The sequence below is a fragment of the Typopeltis vanoorti genome, chromosome 14, assembly GCF_054136105.1.
Source record: "Typopeltis vanoorti isolate ZY-2024b chromosome 14, IOZ_Tvanoo_1.0, whole genome shotgun sequence".
Lineage (NCBI taxonomy): Eukaryota > Metazoa > Arthropoda > Arachnida > Uropygi > Thelyphonidae > Typopeltis > Typopeltis vanoorti.
The window spans coordinates 104485834-104498557 of NC_143562.1; positions in this window are offsets into that span (position 1 = coordinate 104485834).

Consider the following 12724-nt stretch of genomic DNA (forward strand, 5'->3'; position numbering starts at 1 on the left):
CTACCCAACACTAGTGTAAACATTTAGTCACATCAGAAATCATAAGTAATGCACAACTCTGGGAAAATTTTACCTTTGAATTAAAATTTACCTTTTTCATAGACATATCGCGGTTTCTTGGAAGAAACCGCGATACTTCTATGAAATAATCACTATGAAAGTGATTATTAATTACAAATGTCTAACTAATGTTCCCAAGCTCTGAACGAGATCTGAGCGAATATGAGTCACTCAGTTATCTACAAATAAATCTAATGAAAATTAACAGTGTGGGAAAATAATTCACGCACAGTTTATCTATTTATTTTACTCAGTTATTCTGGTTATAATATGTAGTTAACTGAATTTTAAAAGTAAAATAGAAAATAACCAATCATTTGAAAAAAAAGAACCATATAAAAAAAATCCGCATTGAGAGATGGGAAATTACTGATCGCTGGCAGATATATTAGTCAGGAAAAGACAGTTTGAGGATTCACTCACCACCTTGAGAATAAAAACATAGTATGACCCAATACTAAGGAATTAACGGTGTACCAAACGGACAGAAAATCTAAGGAACAAAAGTCAAATAGCTTTTCAGGTTATTACAGAAATTTCGTTCTTTCAAGATTGTGTTTTTGTGTGATGTCCCTGACAGATGAGGGCCCCAAGCGAAATTCCAAACATTTCCAAATTTTATCTTATCACTATCCATCACCCATAATACCATATGCAAACCATTTACTTAGCTTCAACTCATAACAAATTCAACTATTTTGGAATATCTATTTGCATTAAGAAGAATCATTCTGGAAAGACTGCAAGTAAATTTAAATTATCATTAGAATTTCTAGACTACATACAAAAAAGTTATTGTAAGCTTTTAAGTCTCCGTTTATTTTTAATTTATTTTGTTAAAATGCCGTTTGTTTTTTTTTCTCTTCATGTAAACTAAAAAAAAACACCATTTCCCAAACTTTATTAAACAAGATAACATAAATTCTAAAAGAGGTTGTCATTTGCCAATAATCTTTTAGTGATGTCGCCTCCAACTGATAGTGATAACTTCAGAGAGAAAAAAGTGTATGTTTGATGGACAGCAGCATATAATTAAAATATTCAGAAAAGCCTAAACGCTGCTGCCACTAGACTCTACTCTAGGAATTCCCACCCTTTAACAGGAAAGAAATACCCCGAAATGTATTGTAAAATTAGTACAGCCATCTATAGACAACCAAAGACATTCCAAACATTCCAAACTCATGAAGACAATGAAGGATGTTTGTCACCCTGGGAAAATTCCAAGATATCTTATCTCAAAAACATTACCCACAATTCCATAGGCAAACCAAAACACCGTGTGATATCACAGAGAGACATATGTTCCCCAGAAATTTCCAAACACAAAACGTCACGATTCCTTATCTCTAAACATGACCCACAATGCTTTAAGCGAACCAAACACAACTCGTGATGTCCCTGACAGATGAGGGCTCGCAGCAAAAATTCCAAACATTTCCAAACTTTATCTTATCATTATCCTTCATCCATAATACCATACACAAACCATTTACTTATCTACAACTCATAACAACACACATCCAGGACATTGACATCGCTTCCCCTTTCACCCTACCCCTATTTGGTTCATAGTATCCCACCAATCACGACACGATTCCTTATCCACTAATATATCTCCCTTTTCCATTCAAAACAATAACGTCACTTATTTACAACTAACAAATTACACCACTTATTGACAACAACAAATGACATTACTTATCTACATCTGAAAACAATACACACCCACGACACGATTCCTTATCTTATCTTGATCTTGATCTGGTCAGAAGTGCACCACCAATCACGACACGAATCCTTATCTCTATCATCACCGATAATTTCATACTCGAACCAAAACACAAGAACTGAAGCCATTGACACATATGCCCCCAGGGAAATTCCAAACATTCCATACCCATGACGTCACACACACAATGACGTTATCTTCTTATCAACCAATCAATTCACGATTCCTTATCTTGATCTGGTCAGAAGTGCCCGGCCTACTACTGTGCATTAAAATCATTTAAAAAATTCTGATCTCTTCCCACAAGGTTTGATGTAAGTATGATTTAAATTTGTTAATGTCATCCACTTTTATATTACATTAATTTGATCAATTCCTTCATTTATTCGTATTCATCATAGAAATGCTTTTTCTAAAACGTCATTTTCTTGGCTCATTTTTGTGAGAAGAAAAAACACAAACAAAATATTGATTTTTCATAAAGCAATGCTTCCATTAATCTTAAACATTTCCCCTAAATAATTAACTCCTTTTCAAGACCATTTTACTGTTAAAACTATTCATATTTTCACAACATTAACATTTGCAAAATTGACGGATTATTGAAATGTAATGAATACCCACACTTCATTGACCAACATTGACAAGAATAAAAGAGCCAATAGCAACTCCAGGTAATATGTATCAAATTTTAATTACATTATGTATTAAACAATGTATTAAACTACGAAACACATAAAAGGAACGAAACTTACAACAGAATCTTTACAAAACAAATAGAACTATTCCGATTTTGACATTTACAATTGTAGATGCGCGTGAATAGTTTACTATCACACGTTTTATTCGCGATGTTCTTGGAGATTGGTAGCCTTTGAATATTTTCTAATTTTATTTTCAATGTTTATCGAAATTTGTTATCCTTATTCATTTCATGATAGCCAACCTTATTTACTGCGTTACTTCAAGAGCATTTTCTCCACCCTGTCTCTGAAACATCCCTTTCCGACCCATATTATTAATTATCAGAATTAAAAAAAAAATAGCTTTGATTTTGTATCATTTTCGCACTCCAATATATAATGTGGTATTAATTGTGTAACAGATATTCCCTTTCACAAAAAAAGTTAAATTTCATCCATTTGTGAAGTCTGTATTCTTGTAATCTTCATCATAGGAACTTAATGAGTTCATCGTCCATTCCTCCTATTTCATGAACTGTGTATCAGGTGTATTACACACATCATTCCCCTTCTCTGTCTTCTTCCTCTCCCTTCCTTTTATCGGATATACGAAAAAAAAAATGGATGTTTGTATTGCACGCTTCTCACGTTCGTGAACAAAAATGTCAACTGTGGAACCAAAAAAAGTGATTGGTTGATATCAAATCTATTATGAGTTCTAAGAAAATTTCCAGGTATACGTTCTGAAAAATTTACGTTACAAAAATTATTATTAATACTAATATATTTAACTGTTAAATAGTTTGAGCAGTACTAAGAATATCTTGTAAGAAATGTGCAATTTAAAGTTTGATTATTGATAATAATTACGTAGGAATGGACAAACCCAACACGATTTATGATTCAGAAAACAGTAATTAGTTAAAATAGTTTATTTTTCGCTTGTTTCCTGTATCAAAGAAATATTCTCATTTGAGAGTAGCAACTGATTTGCGCTTATAGTAAGAGTATTGTGAATAAGATACTTGTTAACGCCACATAAAAGAGAAGTAGCATTTGTACTACTGCTTATCATTCTTTGGTTTCTTTATTCAAATCTATCCTTTCACTCCTTCCGACCGTTTCGAATATGTTCTACAAAAAAAACAAATCTGTAAAAACATTAAAACATTTTAAAAAATGCTGATCTCTGCCCACAAGGTTTAATACAAGTTCACAACTTCTGTGTTTTTGCTGTAATTCTCTTTCACTAATAGTCTGTATGTACGTCTATTTCTAAGAGAATTCGTTTCGAAAGTTTTGTTTTTATGTATCTGCGAGAAAGATTATCGTATTATTATAATTATAGTTATTCCTCTATTGAACTACAGCTTTGTGAGGTCCCTCGTATCACGATACTTCGCAGGTTAAGGCCAAGGATCACTGGCACCCTTATAGCCAGTCTTAACCAGAATGGAAATGCCAGAAAGGAGGGGGGGGCGCTCTCTTTGAGAACCTAATTATTCACAATACTTACGCTACTAATGATATTATACTTTGGAAAATCTAGTTCCATCTGCATTATTCACAGAGCGATCACTTCTTTAAAACATTTACTTTCCATAAGTTTCTCTTCGTTTTTTTTTTTCCTGTCATACGTTCAAGTACCTTTTTCTCCTTTCAACAACTGCACAGCCTACAATTATTTTCAGTTGTTGAAAGGAGAAAAAGGTACTTGAACGTATGACAAGAAAAAAAATGGAAAGAAATAACAGCGTATGGTTTAACTTATGTATGCATTTTATGCAAAAGTTAGCTTAATGAGCTAGCAGTTATAAACAAACCATTTAAACCGCAGTTAGGAAAACTTTAATTATGACACTTAAATTATTCAACACGGAAAAATGAAGTGTGCTATCAATTTCTACGAATCAGGCATTTCCTTAACTTTTCTTTCTCTCCATTGTGTTGTAATAGAGATTTCAAACTCCATTCCTTTGCTAGTACGAAGTTTGTCATAAACACAAGGTTAAAACACTAATGAGATCCTAAATTGGTTAACGAAAGATCTGTTGTTAAGATTGGTTGAGATTTGCCATTACTGTGTTCTTCCTTCCATAAATAAGTTTCATTTCTAACATTGTCGACGAAAACGGGTGAGTGAACAGCTTTGTCTGCTTATGAGAAAAGTTAGGAACGTCTCCACTTGAGACCTATTAACACTTCTTATTAATGGACAAACTACATTTCATCTCCTGATACTTGTATGTGGTTCTATACGTCGAGCAGTCAAAGCACTAGCAGTGCATTGGACATGATTTCAGCTGGTCGACTTGTTGTAAGAGACTGGTTAATCTCGTTGTTTGGTCTACAAAGAGTGCCAGCAATGCTTAAACTTTTCAGGTCGCTCTTTCATTAACAGAAGGTTCAAAACATTGTTACTTGCTTTCTAAAATAGCCTAAGTCCTTTACCAACAAGCAATAAACACGACTGTTTGGCTAAGCGTAATCTTCTGAAACTTGACATTAGAATAATTTTATGAAATTTTGTTGAGCTACATCAAATTCGGTTTGTGAAACAGTTAAGGCAGAATTAGAATGAGATGCATCTATTTATTTACGACCAATGATGGAATTTACAACATAGTCCGAGACAATGTTCTGTTTCAGGCAATGTACATAATCAGGACCAGTGAGATAAAGAACCCAAAGTGCGATCCAAGTGGCGTATGATAGGCGACACCACACGAGCAAGTGCAGATATCTCAGAAATCCCATCCATTTGGATGTTCACACAAAACATTGTACAATGTAGGTAGAATGATTTAAAAATAAGAAAATATCCACTCAGCGATGGTCCTTTGACCCGAAACAGGTTGCTGAAACTGATGGACAGTTACAAGAAATATACTAACAGACGGATCGTATCTGTAGCTGTATCTGAAGCTTCTGTCACCATCAACTTCAGATACGGCGAGTATAACATGAGCAGAAAGGAGTTGTTTAGTTGGACGAATCCCATCCCGATATCGTTTATTCCATCCTTAAGATAAGTCTTGGGTATGGCTACATGAATCAAAGAATCCATTGTACTAAATGGCAGCACTGCAGACTGGTAGTGTGTGGAATATTTTATTGACCTACATGGTCTCCAGTGAAGAGATCTCAACCCTACTAGTACATCACTTGAGACCAGGTACCACCTTTCATGCTCACACTTCGTCCATCTAGCAATGACTACCTTCAACAGGATAATTCGTCATGCCACAAAGCAGAGACCGTTTGGGAATCTTCGGGGAACATGAAATGGGAATTAACCAAATTTTTTTACCTATTCAGTCACTGATCAATGAGTATATTCGTGATTTTTACTTTCAAAAGGTCATATACACAACGTCATCGAAAGAAAAGGTGCGAAACTTATTTAGAATTCTCGTTTTCTCATCTGTTTTTTATCATTATTTTTAGTTTGAATTTGGAGCACTTAAACTGGTCTATTTTTAACTACTTATTTGCTAGACGCAAAACTATTATATCCATTAACTCAGTAAGGTTTCCATACAAAAATTATGTGTTGATCCTGGTAATTTTATATCTAAGATGGTATTATATTACATCCCTCATATTCCTTCGTATTTATTAATATTATTATTTAATTTATTCATAATCATTAAATTTTACTTTGAATGCCGTAGCATCTATTGGTTTCCCGTGCAATCTACCCATTGCCTTTTGGACTCTGAGGCTCTAACTTTAGATTAGATTCAGTTCAATCCTAAATCATATCCACAAGCAAAGCAAACATATTAAATCGTATCACACCAAAAGAAATCATCCTACAACATATTTTCCCTTACTTGTTCATTCTCGATGTTCTTGTTTCTTTGATCAAGCTGAGTGTATATTTAAATAAGCGGACACTATGGAAAAATTATGGAAATACTGAATACAGCAAATATTTGTACCTCATCGCAGTAGTTTTGATTTCCCTTCGGTATCGTGTGTCACGTTGCTTGTGTATTCTTTGTGATAAGTACCAGATGACAATTGATTATCTTCCTACCAATTAACAACTCCAAATTAAAAGAAGCAAAACGTAAATCTTCTGGGTTTATCGCTTTGACTATCACAAAGTACAACTCGTGTATAAACAAACCAGCAAACAAACCCGTTAAATAAACAACCACTCCAGTTGGATAACTTTGCCATTCTCTATATTTACTGCCTATTATTTTCATCATTCTGTCTCTCTTGCGAACTGCGGCACTGCTAATAAGAACAGCAATGAGTCACGTACGCAACAAGCTACTTGATATAAAGCATATTTAGTATACTTAAAATGACTTAGACATGAGTTTACAAACGCCATTTTAACAGCATTAAAGAATGATATGCAATCATTTGTATTAGGAGTGAAATATTATTTCGCCGACTAAGTAGAAAGCGGTTTCCTAAGCACATAACAGATGTCCGAAAAGAAGTACTGCCTCCGCTGACCAAATAATACTTGCGGTTTCCCTTGAAGACAATAAACATACTTCGTCTCAGCTAAACTGCGCTATCGCTATGATTACAGAAAATGTAAATGACAAAAGCTTATTTAATATCAGCTCATGTTTTGTTTGAAATCTTCAGAGACTAGATTGCTTAAAAAAGGAATTTAGTTCAAAAAATGGTAAAAAAAAGTAATTAATAAAGAAAGGATCCCCAAAAGGTTTCGGATGTTTTATTTGTTTCATTTACCAAGTATTCATCAAAATACTAAAGTATTTTGAGATTCTTTATGATGTCTACAGTGATAACAAACCAGGCTATGTAATCCCTTGAATCAAACACACTAATAAAGCCCAACTATGTTAATCTGTCACAGAGTTCGCGTCTTTTAAGTAGGAGAGTGTTAACAACAATTAACCATCATTATCATCATCATCATGCCTATCAAGGATTTAGGCCTAGAGTAGTCTGTTCCGGTCTTAGAAGTCATCGTTGAATCTCTTAAGAGAACGTCCTGGTTTTATTTTTCCTAATGGCTTGTTTTGGTAATCTTTCTGTTTTCATTCTTTGAACGTGTTCCATCCATTTATGTTTATATTTTTTAATTTTTTCAATTACTGGTTCTTGGTTTAATTCTTTCATAATTTCTTCATTTCTTTTGTGATCAAATAGAGTATACTTGGCAGTTTTTCTCATAAATTTCATTTCTGCTGTTGTTAATCTTCGTTTGTCTTTTTGTTTTATTGTCCAGATTTCTCTTCCATACATTAAGACTGGTAGGGCTAATGTATTGTATACTTTTAGTCTGATTTGTTTTTGAACTAGGTTTGGTTTAAATATAGAGTTTATTACACCTGTTATTTTTAAATATTTTGCAATTTTTACGTTTATATCTTTTTCATATGTGATCATACATCCTAGGTAGTTAAATGAATTCACCTGTTCTAAGATCTTGTTATCTATTACTATTTTAGTTCTTGCTGGATCTTGCCCTTTAAAAGCTGTCGTTTTTGATTTTTTCTGTTGATATTATCATATCATAATCTTTGGCTATCTCATTTAGATCTAAAATGGTTTTCTGCAAGTTATCTTCAGAATTTTTAATTATTATTTGGTCATCGGCAAAAAGGAGAGTAGTTAAGTTCACAGTTAACAAGTTAACATCAATTAATGATCCCATAAATGCATTATTTTACCATTATTTTCATAATAGAATGGAAAATCTGTATAGTTCGTGGCTTCCCATAATTGCACCTTTAACAGAAAAAACAAATAAATCAAATAGGCAAATCGTATATATGACTAGACATCAGAAAAATAAATATTGAATAAGCAATGACTTAGCTTTTAAAAATACCACACTTTTCCTCGAGAATTAGGAGTTACCATGGTAACAGTAGTCGGAACATTACCAAGTTCTTCCTAGTTATTCTTGCCTAAGTTGTTTACTGTTTTGAATGAATATAATCAAATAAGAGTAGAGTAGAATCGTACCATTAGTTTAATGAAAGTAGAAAATACTCAACTACTATTAGTATTAATTTATCCACATACGAGTAAGCCAGTAGCCTGCATACTTATATAGAAAACTGAACCCAAAATAGCATCTATCATTAAAGCGGTTACTTTGCTTTTTACATAGTGAACAACTTTACTTAAGCTAATACTAAATTTCTTCGAAGGAAAGTTTGTTGCCATTTTCACCGCCATACGAACTAAAACTAAAATTAAGATTTAGTGAAACTTTTTTTTTTATTTTTTATCAATCTATAAAGGGAAACTGTTGACTGCATCTAAATCTAGTCTTCAATCGATTGTTGGACTTGACTGGGTCGATACGCAAGGAAAAAATAAACATATACTAAATATTCCGAAGGAAATGACATTCGCAAGTGCCACCAAGTCTTTGAATCAAATGAGATTCATCAGTGGAACGTGACATGAAGGCAACAGTACACTTTTTCATTCGTCCCATCTTTCCCTTTGGGCTTATAAAACCCATTCCCTACCATTGTGTACTTCCAGCTTGCGAAGATAAAGCACCAATATGTCACCGAACAAAATCCCGAAGAACGTTATGAGTAGTGGGTCGAATGAGGGGACGGATAGTGGGGTAGGAGTGGAGGGATGTCGGAAAAGGCATAACAGAAAAAGACGCGGTAACAGTGTTTCCAGAATGGACTCTATTTGAAGGGGCAAAGTCCCTTACTTACTTACTTGCTTGGATAACAACGACGATGAAATATCGTTGTAAAGATAGCGGAGGACTGCGTTCGTCGGAAATGTCTCGCGAACGCTTTTATTCGACAGAGTTTGTCGTGAGATGTTTTGCTGTCACGCACCAAAAGACGCCGAATTCATCTTGAACTGCTTCCATCATTCTTAAACGAAGATCTGGAGTGATTTCGAAATCTTATTTGCTTTTTTTTTTCTCGTCTATTCGGGTGTTTTGTTAAGGAAAAGAGAGAATGCTTGAGATAGTTTAAAGCCTCGAGAGGTAAGCCATACAATTTCTGCATTCGCATATAAGTCTTCGAAAACTGATTTGAACGTTTTGCGAATGTAAATTTGTCAAGTGTGCGAAAAATGGCTCCCCAATATTTGCTGGACGATGCAGTTCGGCCGATAGTAAGCAAGCGACAAAGACACGAAATAAATAAACCTTTATAAATACTGTCTACCAAACATGCAAGCTTGGTCAATATTTATACATACATGCGGATGTAGAAGGTGTGGCAAATCTACGAGTGTGTTCACTTGACAAAAGCAAAGGGGAAAGAATGTCATTTCTTAAATTTTAGGTTTTCTATAAACACTGATAAAAAGGTAGCTGAATGATGCAAGATTGTTTAGCTAGCATACGTTAACTTATAACTGGGCAGTATGTATAATAATTGAATATAACAGAATTGGAAAAAGTGGTTATAAGGCCACCGGTGACAAACACACAATGTAACTGTTTGCTGAGCGGACTTCGATTTTACATTCTTTTCTTATACTTTATAAGAATAAGAATATTTCCCCGAAACTTCAGTAAATTAGTTTAAACTCGTGTTTATTCATATTTATTCATAGATTGTTTTATCCTTAATTATTTTTTTACATACACTTCTCATATTCGCTTTACGGGAATAATGTATTAATTGTGTATGTACTCTTATATGTTTATGGACGTATTTCTTCTTTTCAGAAGACTGTTTTTTTACTTTTCATCTTAACGAGCCGCTCTCTCCCCCCCCCCAATTGGCTAAGTTTGTTTATTGCTGTGCTAATGACTACGTTTAGAGTTTGCCCATGAGTTCTAATAACATCACGTGATACGCTTTAGAAGGATACTCTTTGTAATATCTACTGTAATTTTATTTTGATGTGTGTTCACTCTGTGACAAGATCTCAAGAAATATGTTTTATGTTAAATTCTTTATTTTAATTTTACGTGTATAGGTACGCGTATGTATTTTTGTGCAATTTGTAAGTGGCATTTTTAAAATTTTTTTTTTTTTTAGTATTACATCACGTGCAATTGAAATAGAAGTTTAAGCAGATTCTACCAAAATTTAAACGTAATTATATGAAAACGAAATTTGTTTTATTATGATTATTAAAATATGAATTAATATTAATTTCTTTAAAATGGCTACAAAAATTGGAAAAATCTTTCCAATTTTATATAATTCTTGATAAATTTCTGATAGGAACCTAATAAATGCTTCGAAGAGGTCCACGTGTTTCACATATGAGGTAAGTTTTCATCGTGTTTGGTTTCGAATTAATCTCGACATTTTGCAGATCTATTGGATGGTATACTTATATTACAGGTGTCTCCACTTTTAAGTTATTTCCTTAAGTCTGTTACAAGTTTTATTTTATTTATTATTATTAACTGATCTTCGTATATATATTAAACGGAACCACACGTATTATCACACAGCATTTTTATGAAATTTCAGTTTATTGTACATATTTTGTCTAGCAAAGTACTACCCCTAAACTGTAATCATTGACACCCCCTTCCACATGCAGGCAATCTTATTTCTTTCTGTGTTTAATTTAATTAATTTTATGAACTATTTTATCTGTCTAATGCCTCATCTAACTTTTGTTATCATCAAAAAGGAAGAAATAATTAATCATAATGCACACACTCTTAACTATACCATAAAATATGTAATGATAATGTTACGTGAGATTATGGTTAATAAAAAATCACCACCCAGCGGTATGCATCAGTCAATGGGTCACATCACATGTCGCACAACAGTGTTTGTACGATAATGCACCTTGTAGTTGACGATTTTGACTTTTGTTCCATTATTTCTGTAAGCCAATCTCTGTACAAAGTCCAACTTATTCGATATATCAAAGGGGTAACAAAGAGCAAACATCCATGAATTAAAATCAGGGGGGAAAGTTTACTAAAACGATTTCCTAAACATGACGTAGTGCAAAATCTTAATCGAAATCTAATTTTCCTGGAAGTTAGTCGCGGTTTCGTTCAAGATCTCTTCAATATCCTGTAGTCATGATGAAAACCGCCATGATGGCTTCAGGATACTGAAAGAAACTCATAACTACAGCAATAATTCCCCACTCCCAACCACTTCGGAAATGAATAAATTAGAACAAAAATAGATACTCGAGCTTGCGGTGGTAGATAAACTATTAGGGGATAAAAAAGTAAGCAGATGGTTCCACAAGATGATTAATTGCTGTGGAATTTCTAAGTATGATGCCAAGTACAGATGTTTCTAAAATTGATGCAGGATATCAAAAATAATTACACTGTTTTCTCTCCATATTTTCCTAAATACCTATTTTTTCGTACTTAGGAGGAAAAATAAGTCTACCCCTCTCTTTTTTTTTTTTTTTAAAGTAACAGTTATAGCAGTCTACAATTCGGTTTGCAGTAAAAATCTAAACCTTTCCGCCACTCAAATACCCATTCTGTCGTTCAGCAGACATTAATACAGAAATACGAATAATAAATCAAAAAATTCACCGAAAGTAGAAATATAAGATTCTTTCTAGGGTGATGCCCCAATAGTAACTTTTTTATAATCTTTTTACATATTTTGTAGAATCCCTTGCAAAGCGTTGTCGTCCGAAATTCAAAAATTGAATAGTTTTTATTCAGTTGAATAGTTTTTATTCAGTACGCTTCTGTGATTTTGTTTCTCTCCTACCTGGAAAACGGTAAAATAATCTTCACACTGCGCACAAAATACGAAGTTTGGAAAATGCCAACATCATCACTCAATTTAAGAAATTCCAACTGGTGATCGCCTAATCAGCTGATTTTGTAATCAGACCGTGTGCGCTCTCTCATCTGACATTGAATATGTATTAGAAAAGTGTACGTTCAATCTTTTGTACGATGACTCAAGCCTCCTGCCTTTTTTTTTATTATTTTACTATTTAAACATTTCTCCACGGGGATTAGTTTAGGTGCCTTGTACCTGGTTATCCTCGAAAACCGAATGCATCATTTTTTATACATGAAAAGAAAGGATCGTTTCCTTCAGTTCAAAACACAATTCCACTCTCAAATCGAAATATAAATAATTCATCGCGAAGCACGCAGTACGTCATGATGGTAGCTTTCCTTCGCTTATCCGCCTAGTTTCCACGCTGGCCATCCATACTGTCAACATCAAAACCAAACCAGACGTCTCTTCTTTTTTTAGCGTGTTTAAAAAATAGAATAATTTGGAATTTTAAGTCATATTAAATATCCTTCATCCTTTGAGTTTAATCTTTTGTGTCCCTAGCCGATGGG